Below are 15585 nucleotides of genomic sequence, written 5' to 3'. Positions count from 1 at the left end.
TCTCCCACCATGTGTGACTGCCCGCTCTGAGGTTTGACCTGATTTCATGCAACCACATATAACGTACATGTTATGCAGTTCCTTCTTCACGACAGTTCTCGGTAGCACACTGCAGGTGCGATGAAGACTAGAGCGTTGCAGCCGCTTGGCGAATCCTCTTGAATAGCGTTCGTGTACAACATTCGCTGTGCACGCGCACACGGCTGGCAGTTCACTCACTCACTATCACGCAGCTCTCGACTTACAGAGTAACGGGCAACAACCGTGGGGCCTTGATATGCCGATAAGGAAACATAGACTCTACACATACAGCTTCGACACAACGTAGCCGCGCTAATGGACCCAGACACATTTAGAATTATAATTTGTTTTTAGCTGTCAATTTTCCGTGTTTTGTATGAAGAACGTGTGCGTTTTGTGTATAAGATTTACCAAGTCTTACCACAGTAAAACGAAAATTAAAGTGACGGTCGAATGTTGAATGTTATTGGTCATTGTTTCAGTTGTGGAACTGTACATATATTTCCGTGAAATAATAGCTGATAAATCAATGCTCGCATTCAGTCAGCTGCTAAAATTGCACTCACATTTATATTTTGAACAGAACAAATTAAAAAGTTTTATGTAGAAAGTGTAGCAACAGACTATATTTACCAAGTTTGTTTATAAGTAACTAGAAAGCTACAACCTAATTACACTGTAGGCCTTCATGAGTAAATCAAACAGGTGAATTAGTAGTACTCATTACATTTTATATGTAGGCGCCCCGGTGGTCCTGGTCGCCTATGGTGGACTGGAGGCTGAGCGGTGACGTCTCCAGTTGTCTTGATGCTAGGAAATGACTGTGGACACGTCAGCAACGCCAAAGAAACAGCATTAATTCATAACATCTTCATTCCTGACGAGTACAATGTGGCTTAGCGATATCAACGACCTTCCCCGAGTCCTCGCTGACTCGTAGTGATGACACCAGCTCCGGGCGCACAGTCTTGCTAGCGCAGCGCCGCATGCTGTGACGTAGCGAAGAAATGTCCTTACTTCGTACTTCGGCCGCGCCTGGCTGGTGGCGCCCGGCTGGCTGGCCAGCTCGGCTGCGGACAACAGGAGGCTCCGGGTTGGAGTCCCGGCACTGTCGGCACGAGAGGCGTTCTCGTAGTGCGGAGTGTACTCTATCCCACCCCAGCTTCTTCCCTGCTCCTCGTGGTGGCTTGTCCGCGGTGGACGCGCGGAACGGGCTGCAGTCCCCCAGCGTCGTCAGCTCACCCGGTTGTGACGGCGGATGCACAGGGCCTAGGCCCCGCACGATCTCGACAACGGCTCACTGATGTGCTCAGCATTGGCGGCGAGCGAGTCTGCTGCGATGTCTGCTAATCCTGGGTTGATGATTGACAGCGGCAGCAGAGAGGACCAGAGCTGGTACTGTCCCCTCACGTGTGCTGCTGGATGGGTCGCCCTTACTGCAACATCTCCTTAATAAAGATTAACATGTCGATACCGAGCTGAGCGCTATGCAGCGACCCAGTACACATCTAACTGCAAGTGTTACTGCGAGTGCCTTGTTGCTATCAAAGGTGGCATATTTAAAGGAAGCACGAGCGACGTCATGCTCGTTTGTAAATGAACGCATTCGTTCCACTTATACTGGTGATTCATCTGTCGTACTCTCCCCTTAGGTGTTCTTGCGACAGTTACGTGTTGTTATGACAGACTTACGCGAAGTTGTGAAATGCAGTACAGCTGACCCTATACCTCTGTCTTGCACTCTACGAAAGTCTTTGTCTAACACAAACCCGCGTGCTAAGCAATTCTCTCTCGCACGTTGTGTGTAACCAGGCCATTGCCCCTGGGTGACGACACATTCCATACATGTGCAATCCCCTTACCTCTTGGCTAACCTGCTGCCTCTGGCTCTCGACATCGGCAACGAAACTTTGACAATATTCCACCACACTACAGATAATATGAACAGAAAGAGAAAGGAAGTGTAAGGTGACGAAAGGAAATGGGTATTCTGACAGATTTATGTCTGGATAATTAATCGAGTAAGTAGGTCATTCAGACAAATTTATTCTTCAATAAAATATCTTGGAGTTAAATAACGAATATCATGTAATTTGGCAGTATTTTCTTTGTTCATTTCTTGTACGGAATTAGCATTTCTTCCGTTGGCTCAGTGCAGTTTTGTGTTTGATAATTAATTTACTAACGATTTGTCCAGAAATGTACCTTTGCGGTTCAGTGCCTTAAGTTCCACAATACAAAACATAGGCTTAGGGTTCGATACCCGGTTAGTCCCCAGATTTTCTCTGTTCTAATCGCTTCTTACACCTATGACAATGAAAATATATTTCGGAGTGCGTGTTTAAATGTAGACCCCCGTCTAACTGGCTGTATCTCTTCAGAGGTGGGACGTAGTCAAGGGCAGCGGACGGCATCAGCATTTGGGCTATAACGCACTAGGCAGCCGCAGTGTTGAACAGCCAATTTAATCAGCCAGCTGACGGTCAGTCGTGACCGATCAGCCGAGCGAGATGGACGTGGAATATGTTGTGCTTTTTTCTCATAACAAACTTTACTACAATTATAAAAATTATTTTTCCGTCGTTTTACTTGCTTTATGCACTGCGGATTATCAGTTCATTTACATACATGCTGGAACATACGGAAATATTGCGATTTATTTATTTTTATGCAGTCAAAGTTGCATGAAATCTCGCTAGCAAAAATTTACAAATATCGGAACAAGGGAGTACCGATGACGTGCGTCATTTTCCGAAAAGAGGTATTTGTTGTATCTAAATATTTACTGCGTCCTTATAGAGGAAGGAGTTTAACAACCAATCAAAGCACCTTCAAAAACCGGCCGTCTCGGATTGGGCAGTTTATAGAAATACTCTGGCAAATAAATGGAGCACGGAGAAGTTTTCATCGCCCAGCCGATGTTCGAGAGGCATTCGCAATTGCCGTAATAAATGCATGCTGTGTTTTACAAAACAATGTACCAGAAATAGATGGCTATAAATGTGAAGACGTACTGCTCGTCTCTCCAAAACCGGAAATTCCCCAAGTCCTGTAAGTTGTCGAAAGTCATCATGACACCGTCATTTTTTATTGGCTGCCTCAGACAGTGTGTCTAGTACGTTCCAGCTCCGTTACCGATTCGGCCCCCTTCTTCTGTCTCTGCTCCTGTCAATAAGTCTCCCTCTCCCACTGCTAGCATAGCGGAAGAAATCTAAATAAGCAGTCAACGATGACAATGCAGTCGACAAGAACTCTCAATCTGCAAAACCTTGCTAACATTGCTACCACTATCCGATATGCGTGTCTCCTTAGTATAATAACGCAGTTCGTGGTTATAATGCTACAAAATGAGTGAAACAAGCAAGAACTCAGTGATTCCTAACGACTGATATCACCAGACTTTTAACCTAAAATCTCCTAAGGCGTTTATTGGACGCCGCTGTACGCCCAGAGCAATACAAAGCTTTTTAGGATTAACTCTGAACGAACTTGCCGTTAGAATGTGGAGTAGTTTTTCGATCCGACATCCGTCTATGCATTACGTAGAGGTCTGAGACTCGATTTTATGTACCCGATTCGAGTACATAAAATAGTTCGTAATACTGCAGCACACTTGAAACTTGTGTATCGTGAAAGTGTCAAGAGACGCTTTCAAGACGTTTTTCTCCTTTCTATATTACCAGCCATTATTGCAGCCATACCCACACATTATACCAGCCATACCCACGATGTAAAAACAAATAGTCCACCTTTATTGTCGTCCAGGACCGAAAGAGGCTAACAACAAACTTCAGACATGTAATAATGTCAAAGAAATCAGGTTACGAGTTTCGAATGACGCTATAAAGTACGAAGAAGATTTTATTAGGAAATTGATTTGAGAAGTGAAGTTAAAATGGGATCACAACGAGTAATTTTCCAAAAATTACCGTGGAACTGATGATTTCTCAACTTTTACTCAAGAAGATTATGCGCTGGAAGTCATACATCGAAGTCATAGTATGAGGGGCGTTTTAAAAGTCCGTGCAAAAAGAAAAACTACTTACGTGTTTGGAGTAAACCATTTTTATTTTTCTACATAGTCTCCTTTTAGACTTATACACTTCGTCCAACGCTGTTCTAATTTGTTGATCCCTTCCGAATAATAGGAATTGTCCAAGTCTCCAAAACAGATATTAGATGCTGCTGTCGCCTCCTCGTTTGAATAAAATCTTTGTCCCGCCAGACATGTCTTCAAATTGGGGAACAAATAGTAGTCCAAGGGAGCCAAGTCTGGAGAATAGGGGAATGTGAAACGAGTTGGAATCCTATTTCCAATAATTTTGCTACCACAACTGCTGAGGTGTGTGCTAGTGCATTGTCGTGATGGAAAAGGACTTTTTTGCGGTCCTATTGCCGGCGTTTTTCTTGCAGCTCGGTTTTGAAAAGGTCCAATAACGATGAATAATATGCACCTGTAATAATATAGTTTTACCCTTTTCCTTATAGTCAATGAGGATTATCCCTTTCGAATCCCAAAAGACTGTCGCCATAACCTTTCCGGTCGAAGGAATGGTCTTCCCCTTTTTTGGTGCATATTCACCTTCGGTATCCCCTTGTTTAGATTATTGTTTGGTCTCAGGAGTATATTAATGTATCCATGTTTCATCCACAGTGACGAAACGACGTTTAAAGTCCTGCGGATTCTTCCTCAACAGCTGCAAGCCATCCTTGCAACACTTCACACGATTCCATTTTTGGTCAAGCATGAGCAATCGCGGAACCCATCTTGCGGATAGCTTACTCATGTCCAAATGCTTACGCAAAATATTATGTACCAGTTCATTCGAGGTGCCCACAGCACTAGCAATGTCACGCAACTTAACTCTTCTGTTATCCATCACCATATCATGGATTTTGTCAATGATTTCTGGAGTCGTAACATCCACAGGGCGTCCAGAATGTTCAGCATCACTTGTGTCCATATTGCCGCTCCGAAAATTTTGAAACAACTTATAAACTGTTCTAATCGAAGGCGCAGTCACCGTAATGTTTATCAAGCTTTTCTTTAGTCTCCTGAGGCGTTCGGCCTTCCATAAAGTAATGTTTAATCACCACACGAAATTCTTTTTCGTCCATTTTTTGACAATAACTCAAGTTTCTTGATTCACGAATGCCAAACACAAAGAAATAGTCGAATATGGCTGATACGTGGTGTGGTTTATTTCCAAAGATGCTACTAACTAAACATGACCTCGATACGCGCCGGTGGTGCCATCTCTCGGACTTTGCACGGACTTTTCAAGTACCCCTTGTAATGATTAAAAGCGAGGTTAGTAGTGCAATACATGTGTAGAACGTATTTTCTCTAGTGTCACAATGGTACATGCCCTCAAATCAAATAAAGTTTCTGATGAGACGTTTCAAGAAAAGAGTTCTTCTGAAAACTAATTTAAAAGACATGAAAAGTACATTCGTTTAAAAAATGACAATTAATTGAGCTATAAATGCAATTTGAGTTCAGATTTATCTATTATCCTTGACAATTGTCATTCACAGATGAAGAATAAGTGGTTTTATTCGTATAAGGGAATAATATTTCGAATCAGAGAGGCGAATCGCGCATGCGCACGCTGTAAATTCGCAGCCTGTGTGCAAGTAAGTGCAGGCGCGTGAAATCCGCGTGGCTCACGCGTCTGTCCCAGCCGCATGTTCACGAGCTCCCGCGGCTGTCATCGGTAATCTACGGAAACTTCCGTCAACGTTCGCCAAGCTTATTAGCTCTCTCCGTCGCACACAACAAGCGTGTGCGGGCCAATCGTGTAGCTACGCGGTTGTAGGGCATTAATGAGGATGCCTCTGCAGCGTTTCCGGTAGGGAGTGTTTGATTAACCACCATACATACAGCCAAGACTTGGCTCCCTCTGATGTTCATCTCTGCTTACATGGAGCACTGGTAGTGAGGACAACATTTTAGCACAGACAACGAACTACAGACCTGCGCAGAGAATGGCGGAAAGCACAGCTGATTCCTTCTCTGAAGATGATATTGGAAAGCTGGTACAATGCTACGACACATGTCGTAGGCGGAGCGAGGACTATGTAAGGAAGTAACATAATGGTGTAGCTTACTGTTGCAAGTAGGAACTTTTTGGTTTACACTGTGGTTGACAGTTCGCGAGCGATTTGACCTTACTTTCCGTAGAGCCCTAGTATAAAGAGCGATCGTAAAAAAAAATGTAAAAGGAGCATAAACTCATGAACGAAGTGACGTCAGTTGCGTATAGCTGTACCCGTACCCCACTGGCAGAAATAGAATATAAACGCAGAAAATCGCACATAAGAAATATACGTAAGCTTTTACGCTTACAGAAAAGAAATGACACAACAATTGTCATTCTGTTCTGCTTTGACAGAAGCCCGTTTCCAAACAAACAACATTCATCGTCTTTCAACTAATGATAGAACTATGACTAAAACTTTATTGTAATACATTGATTACATTACATTTCATTTGAAAGTACATATTACAGGACTATAGAGTTAGTATTTTCGAACTAATGAGGATATATCTGTTACATGCATGCACAGAGTAGGAGCACTTTTCTCATTTACGTTTAGAAGTTTCTTTTACCTTTGATAGTCGTCTAATGTACCGCCCACGGACACGTACAATCAGTCTGACGGCAGTGAAGTGCATCTCACAGTTTTGCTAGCATGTGTGGAGCTACTGGCAACTCAGTACCAGAAATTGCTGATAGGGGGGCACATGGACGAAGTATTTCACAAACCCCACAAGACAGTGACATACTGTTAGTCCTGGCACTTTGCAGGCCAATGGTGCACTGCCAGATCCGTTCGCCCCTTACGACCATACACTAGTGATGGGAAAAACTGCCCAGTTAAAACCGATACCGGTATTTTAGTTCTGAATAAACGATATTTTTCTGTATTTATTTGGTCTCACTTGTAACAGGATTTTTTCCGTTTTATTTATTTATTTTTTTTTTTTTGCTAATAACCGGATAAAATAGGCATATAAATTTGCACACCAGAAGTGCTAAAATTTTGGCTTTTTAAATAAGACTTTATTAGAAAACGAGTAATATTTAATCGTAAAATTTCCATTGTTTTGGAATTTTGGGTTATTATAGAAACTGGGAAGAGCGATCAGTACTATTGTAATAATAACATCTACAGTTAAAAACTAGCTACTAAACGACAGCAAAATCGGTACAGCATTGGAGAGACAGTAATGCACTTGCTGCCACGTGGCGCGGCTATTAGACGGTGCGCGTACGCGTGCAGTATGCAAGACTTGCCCCCTGCTGTTCTGCACTGTAGACCAGCAGGGGGTTGATGAAAGTGCATTAGGAAGTGCGGTAGCAATGAAGTGCAATACTCCCTTCCTGTAATAGTTTAAAATGGGAGGAGGCATAAGAAACTTGCGACATCGTGTAAGAAGAAATGTCCACAACGTTCCTTCGAAGAGACGGTAAACTTATTTATTTCATTTTATTTATGTACTATAAACTTGGGATAGTAACTGAACCCATCATTTCGTGATTGTTTCAGGTTGAAAAAATGGTAGCATCCAAAACTAACATTGCAGGAACGTTGTCAACTTCTTTCGCTCTCGCTGTCACTGCGCCCATCTCCTTCACCTTCTCAAACTTTGCTGGAGACAATGAGACTGATTTCTATCACAGCCTCCATCACATTTCGATCATGATCTCCTGTTCCTTCACCTACATTAGAATTTTTCAATCTTTTTTCTAAGCCTACATTTATTACTGAAAATTGTTGATATGGTCTTCAGTCTAGAGACTGGTTTGATGCAGCTCTCCATGCTACTCTACCCTGTGCAAGCTTCTTCATCTCCCAGTACCTACTGCAACCTACATCCTTCTGTTTAGTGCATTAATCTCTTGGTCTCCCTCTACGATTTTTACCCTCCACGCTGCTCTCCAGTACTAAATTGGTGATCCCTTGATGCCTCAGAATATGTCCTACCAACCGATCCCTTCTTCTAGTCAAGTTGTGCCACAAATTTCTCTTCTCTCCAATTCTGTTCAATACCTCCTCATTAGTTATGTGATCTAACCATCTAATCTTCAGCATTCTTCTGTAGCACCACATTTCGAAAGCTTCTATTCTCTCCTTTCTGAACTATTTATCGTCCACGTTATTACTGAAAGTAATAACAACAAAATATCGAAAATCAGTTCTTTCAGAAACAGGCAATTTTGTGCTGTTTTGATAACCAGGTTAAACTGGAAACGAAAAGCACAGTTATAACTGAAAAAAAGGTTGTTTCAGCGATAACCGCTATACCTACCGTATACTCGATGAGACTCACGCTCCTCAGTTACAACGGAATTGCACCTGTCGATCCCACGCCCGGGTTCCCGGGTTCGATTCCCGGCGGGGTCAGGGATTTTCTCTGCCTCGTGATGACTGGGTGTTGTGTGCTGTCCTTAGGTTAGTGAGGTTTAAGTAGTTCTAAGTTCTAGGGGACTGATGACCATAGATGTTAAGTCCCATAGCGCTCAGAGCCATTTGAACCATTTTTGCACCTGTCGAAACGACAAAGGACAACGCCTTCTGTCGCTGTGCCACTCGACGCACTTTTTGTGACGCACGAGCGAGCAAGTTAGCTGTATCATGTGTGATGATCATCACTTCAACCATGATCAGCGTTTTAGAGCGTGAAGTGCCCAGGTCGTCAGCGCCGTAGTCCATGGGGACACGGGCAACTACATGCAACGGAAACTTAGATTAGATTCAGTTTTCGTTCCATACAACCAAAAAATGAGATGGTTCTCATGGCTGTGGAACATGTCAGAAAGTATAACATAAAACATGTGAATATAATACTTACTACTCTGATCATTTGTCGAGAGATTGTCGAAATAGGTGAATACAATGCGGTAAACTAGAACAGCTAACATTTACAGAATTAACACGCTGTCAGAATGAAACGTTCTTATGCACTATTAATAAATTTATCATACAACTTTCTCCACGGTACCAAGTATCCATCTCCATTCATGGAGAGAACATATTCTTGTGGAATGGAATGAATATTTTAGAAACACTCTGGACCTTGCGAGATGTGCAACACATGTCGTACAAAAGCTTTCTTTCGCACGAAATGTCCCTGCCGACAATTTTTTGAACGTAGAAGGAGCACTTCTCAGAAAAGTTACTGTAAGTTCCACTCTAACGCCTTGGGGCATGTAAAATGTTCAAATGTGTGTGAAATCGTATGGGACTTAACTGCTAAGATCATCAGTCCCTAAGCTTACACACTACTTAACCTAAATTATCCTAAGGACATCGCCATGCCCGAGGGAGGACTCGAACCTCCGCCGGGATCAGCCGCACAGTCCAGGGCATGTAAATCATCACACAACTTCATAGGAGATTTTAGTCCTCAGGACTGATGCGACGTTTCTCTCAAAAAAGTCTTTATATTTTGTCAGTTACATACGAAACTAATTTTAAAACTTTTGTGTAAGTATGCGTGATATTAATCTCAATAAACTTGTTAGCAGAAACCGTTGTAGGGATGACATATCACTTCCGAAACACTGTCCACAGCTCAAGCAGTAATTAGTACTTTCATTAACGCAGTGTATTTTCTTAGAAACACACATCTACTTGTGTTCTGGGAATAGATACAGGAGCTATTTAAGTACGTGCACGGAAATTGCGTGTTAGCGCGGAGAGAAGAAGCTCGAAATAGAGCATCAAATAAGCAAGGGGCATGTGAAACGAAAAGCTTATTTAGTTTCCACGTCGCTCTGGTTCACTGGCAGCGAGGAAATAGCCTTTTAAAGCTGTAACCCATGCGTAGGGCAGCTTGTTTGCTGTCAATTCCCCACTATCGATTAGCACTCCGAACTCACATTGCGTGTGGAAGCCACCAGGATCTATTGCAAGATTCACGGACACATCCTAACCACGAATAGCCTGAAAGAGGCTGGAGGCAGTTGCTATAAAAGGTGTGTGCTTCCCACATTACGCTGTTATGTGCATGAAAACGAGCCCATGTCAAAGCGGAGACACGATGTGACGGAACTAACAATCGTTCCCAACAGGCAAGCGCGTGGAACAGAAATGTCTGTTTTCTACTTCACTTTCATTTAATTCTTGTGTTAATGACGATGAGAAGTTTAATTTATGTCTCGGATATAATGGGACCTTCATGAAATAAGTGAATGGCCATGGGCCGTGCACGTACATAATAGTATACCCTGTGAGGTTGTATCAGGAATTCAAATGTTTCAAATGGCTCAAGTAGTATGGGACTTAACATCTAAGGTCATCAGTCCCCTAGAACTCAGAACTACTTAAACCTAACTAACCTAAGGACATCACACACACCCATGCCCGAGGCAGGATTCGAACCTGCGACCGCAGCAGCAGCGCGGTATCAGGAAGTACACTACAGCAGCGTCACTATGTAGTAGAGCGCTTTACCGATATATGTTTTCCTCGGGAATTTCCAGACTGAAAGGAAGCCGTATGCATTTATAAGATTACTTCCTCAGAATGAGGAAATGTAGATGACATACACTGCCGGAAAAAAATCATAACACCTAGAAATAGTTGTGCGACATAAACGAAAATTGGCTGGCATTCTTCTACATTTTAAAGATGATGTCTATTCAAATTCGCATGAGTGGTATAGGACTGGCGGTAGTAGCGCCACTATGAAAATGCAAATCAGGTTTGCTTTAAGTACCGGGTGATCAAAAAGTCAGTATAAATTTGAAAACTGAATAAATCACGGAATAATGTAGATACAGACGTACAAATTGACACACAAGCTTGGAATGACATAGGGTTTTATTAGAACCAAAAAAATACAAAAGTTCAAAAAATGTCTGACAGATGGCTCTTCATCTAATCAGAATAGCAATAATTAGCATAACAAAGTAAGACAAAGCAAAGACGATGTTTTTTTACAGGAAATGCTCTATATGTCCACTATCATTTCTCAACAGTAGCTGTAGTCGAGGAATAATGTTGTGAACAGCACTGTAAAGCATGTCCGGAGTTATGGTGAGGCATTGGCGTCGGATGTTGTCTTTGAGCATCCGTAGAGATGTCGGTCGATCACGATACACTTGCGACTTCAGATAACCCCAAAGCCAATAATCGCACGGACTGAGGTCTGGGCACCTGGGAGGCCAAGCATGACGAAAGTGACTGCTGAGCACACGATCATCATCAAACGACGCGCGCAAGCAATATGGGGTGGAACTAATAAAACCCCATGTCATTCCAAGCATGTGTGTCAATTTTTACCTCTCTATCTACATTATTCCGTGGTTTATTAAGTTTTCAAATTTATACTGACTTTTTGATCACCCGGTGCATGCTGTAACTGTTTTGAGCGTTAGTTACGTTAGAGACTGGACGTGGTGAATTGATGTTATTCAAGACGCCTTTAAGGCGGCAAAGATGCCATTATCAACACTTTACGGAGTGTGAACGAGGTATTATAATAGGACTACTAGAAGCTGGACGTTCCTTCTGCGATATTGCAGTAAGACTTGACTAAAATGTAGCCACAATACATGATGACTGCTGATAGCGGTGGTCACGAGAATGTGCAAGTTGGAAGATGACTGGGGTCCTTACAGCCACGTCCAGTTACCAACGTGTTCGGCATGTGGTTCTGGCACATTGCACTGCATCTGCAGCAGCAATTTCAGGAGCAGTTGGCACCACAGTGATAGAACTAACTGTTGTAAAGCGATTACTTCAAGGACAGATCAGAGCCAGGCACCCTGTTTGCTTGCATTCCACTGACATCTGATCATTACTTGCGACTTCAGTGGTGTGATACGAGAGCACATTTGAGGGCAAGGTGGAGGTCTGATGTGTTTTCTGATGAAAACTGGGTCTGCCTCGGTGCCATAGATGGTCCTGTGTTGTTTAGAGCAAGGCCAGTTGAGGGTCTGCGTACAATGCATCTGCTTTTTAGATACACTGGATCTACACCTGGAGTTATGGTGTGAGGTGTGATTTCGTACGACAGCAAGAGCGCTGTCATGGTTACTCCACTCACCCTGAGTGCAGATTTGTACGTCAAACTATTAATTCGACTACTTGTGCTGCCACTCATGAATAAAATTCCAAGGGATATTTCCAACAGGATAACGCTTGCCCACATACGGCTGTTGCAGATCAGCATGCTCTACAAAGCGTCTACATGTCACTTCTGCCTGCTATATCACAATATCTGCCTCCAGTCGAGCACATAATGGACATCGACATATTCTGATACTTGAAAATTCACTCATCAAAAAACCTATACATCAGCAATCCATATACACTACTGGTACACTACTGGCCCTTAAAATTGCTACGAAGATGACGTGCTACAGATTCGAAATTTAACCGACAAGAAGAAGATGCTGTGATATGCAAATGATTAGCTTTTCAGAGCATTCACACAAGGTTGGCGACACCTACAATGTGCTGACATGAGGAAAGTTACCAACCGATTTCTCTTACAGAAACAGCAGTTGACCGGCGTTGCCTGGTGAAACATTGTTGTGATGCCTCGTGTAAGGAGGAGACATGCGTACCATCACGTTTCCGACTTTGATAAAGGTCGGATTGTAGCCTATCGCGATTGCGGTTTATCGTATCGCGACATTGCTGCTCGTGTTGGTCGAGATCCAATGACTGTCAGCTGGATAAGGAATCGGTGGGTTCAGGAGGGTAATACGGAACGCCGTGCTGGATTCCAACGGCCCCGTATCATTGGCAGTCGAGATGACAGGCATCTTATCCGCATGGCTGTAACGGATCGTGCAGCCACGTCTCGATCCCTCAGTCAACAGATGGGGACGTATGCGAGACAACAACCATCTGCACGAACAGTTCGACGTTTTCAGCAGCATGGACTATCAGCTCGGAGACCGTGGCTACGGTTACCCTTGACGCTGCATCGCAGATAGGAGCGCCTGCGATGATGTACTCAACGTCGAACCTGGGTGGACGAATGGCAAAACGTCATTTTTTCGGATGAATCCAGGTTCTGTTTACAACATCACGATGGTCGCATCCGTGTTTGGCGACCTCGCGGTGAACGCACGTTGGAAGAGTGTATTCGTCATCACCATACTGGCGAATCACCCGGCGTGATGGTATGGGGTGCCATTGGTTACACGTCTCGGCCACCTCTTGTTAGCATTGAGGGAACTTTGAACAGTGGACGTTACATTTCGGATGTATTACGACCTGTGGCTCTACCCTTCATTCGATCCCTGCGAAACCCTACATTTAAGCAGGATAATGCACGACCACATGTTGCAGGTCCTGTACGGGCCTTTCTGGATACAGAAAATGTTCGACTGCTGACCTGGCCAGACATTCTCCATATTTCTCACCAATTGAAAACGTCCGGCCAATGGTGGCCGAGCAACTGGCTCGTCACAATACGGCAGTCACTACTCTTGATGAACTGTGGTATCGTGTTGAAGCTGCATGGGCAGGTATACCTGCACAAGCCATCCAAGCTCTGCTTGACTCAATGCCCAGGCGCAACAAGCCCGTTATTACGGCTAGAAGTGGTTGTTCTGGGTACTGATTTCTCAGGATCTATGCACCCAAATTGCGTGGAAATGTAATCTCATATCAGTTCTAGTCTAATATATCTGTCCAAGGAATACCCGTTTATCATTTGCATTTCTTCTTGGTGTATTAATTTTAATGGCCAGTAGTATAAGTAATTAAATTTATACGGAACCCTCAAAGCGAGAGTAAAAATAGCACTTTAAAGCTGGTTTATGTAGTTTAATTCGTTCTGTGACATCCTATCAAGTTATGTTTCGATGTAACTCAATACAGCCACTAATACATTTTTCGTTTGCAAACGTTCGAAATAAATTTCGGCGTTAATTTTTGACCATTTTACGGGGTGTACATTAATAAAACCGACAACCTGGAGGGACTGATTCCTGACGGGAAATAGAGGGAACAAGGTCCTATGAACATGTGTCCGGAAATGAACGGCGTGCGTGCAACGACAACAAAACATCCCGGAACACAGTACAGAGCTGCATCGCATCCACGTCACAGCAGATGTCCAAAGTGGCCTCCATGGAACTTCAGGTGGTAGGGGTAGGAGCAGTTGTCATGTAGGACACACATAATCGTATTTTCGCTTACACTATGTTGTCGGGCCACTTGCCTGGAGCTTGTACTAGGGTTTGTCCCAGTATCCTGCAGAACCTGGTCCTCCAAATCTGGTGTGCGCTCAGTTCGCCACCTCCCTGTCTGAAAGGACCCATGATCACACAAACGCCCAAAAAGGGCTTGAAATGTTGCGTCATGTGGTTGGTGTTTGCGACTGTACTTGTTTTGTTATAGCCGTTTCCATCTGCCTGTACGCAAACACCATCTGGGCTTCTACCCGACGTGAATACCAGACCACTCTGCTTCTTTCAGTATGCTGTGTCAATCACACAGCCTGCAACACACAAGAAAAACGGGGCACGTGGTCATTTGCAGGCAAATGTTCATATGATATTTTTTCCTTCATTTTCAGTCAGGAATCCACCTGTGCAGTTCGTCTACCTCTTTGGGACGCAGCTCTCTCTAATGACGGATCGCAAGCCGTTGGTGGCGTTATTTGGACTGCACTCCAACCTTCCAGAATGAACAGTCCAATGCCTCAAGCTCTGGACACTGGTCCTCAGTGCCTACAATTAAACTTATAACACAAGCTGACAACCCTGCATTCTGATGCTGACACATTGTCGGCTCTACAAGCTGGCCTGAACCCTGATTTCGATGAACAGGAGGTCCTCTGCTCCCACACTAATACCGAGCAATAACATACATTGGTTGGTTTTACCCTTACGGCCATGTGTGGTGCTGCTGCAATACCCCGGGTCCCCACCCAGTGACAGGTTCATGAGTATGTAACTCACAGTTGGCCACATTATCTCACTTGTTGGTTGACAACAGACCTCCGCCCTTATATTTCTAACTGACTGTTGGTTGTGGATGATGTTATGATTTATCCTTTGAGAGGTTATTCCAGTGGAACTGCATCATCAGGTAATGAGTTTGCTCCATTGGGGTCATTGGCGCATGTCCTGCATGAAGACGCTGGCACGTCGCCGCCTGGGATCAATGGCGACATTGAAAACATGATCCATAGTTCTGCAACATTTGCCCAGCACCGGGCAGTGTTCCCTCAGTCGTTTACCACCTGGCCTACTCCTTGCCTCCCTTGGAACTATATCCATTTCGATTTTGCAGGCCCATTCTTGGGTTCCCTGTGGTTGCTCATTGTGGATGCTTATTCAGCGTACCCCCATGTCGTACACAGGCCATACACTATGGCCGAAGCCACCCTTACCGCATTAGCCCAAGTTTTGGCCATCGAAGTGTTGCTCGTACATTGGTCTCTGACAACTACCCGCAAATCATGGCCTCTGCCGTCAAGGCACCAAACATATCTGTTCCACCTTTCCTCCAATGGTGAAACTGAACGTCTGGTCCTGACTTTTAAGCAGCAGATGAAGAAGGCTACAGAATCCTCCACCACTATGG

The sequence above is a fragment of the Schistocerca cancellata genome, chromosome 1 (genome assembly GCF_023864275.1).
Source record: "Schistocerca cancellata isolate TAMUIC-IGC-003103 chromosome 1, iqSchCanc2.1, whole genome shotgun sequence".
Lineage (NCBI taxonomy): Eukaryota > Metazoa > Arthropoda > Insecta > Orthoptera > Acrididae > Schistocerca > Schistocerca cancellata.
This window is presented reverse-complemented; position numbering follows the sequence as displayed.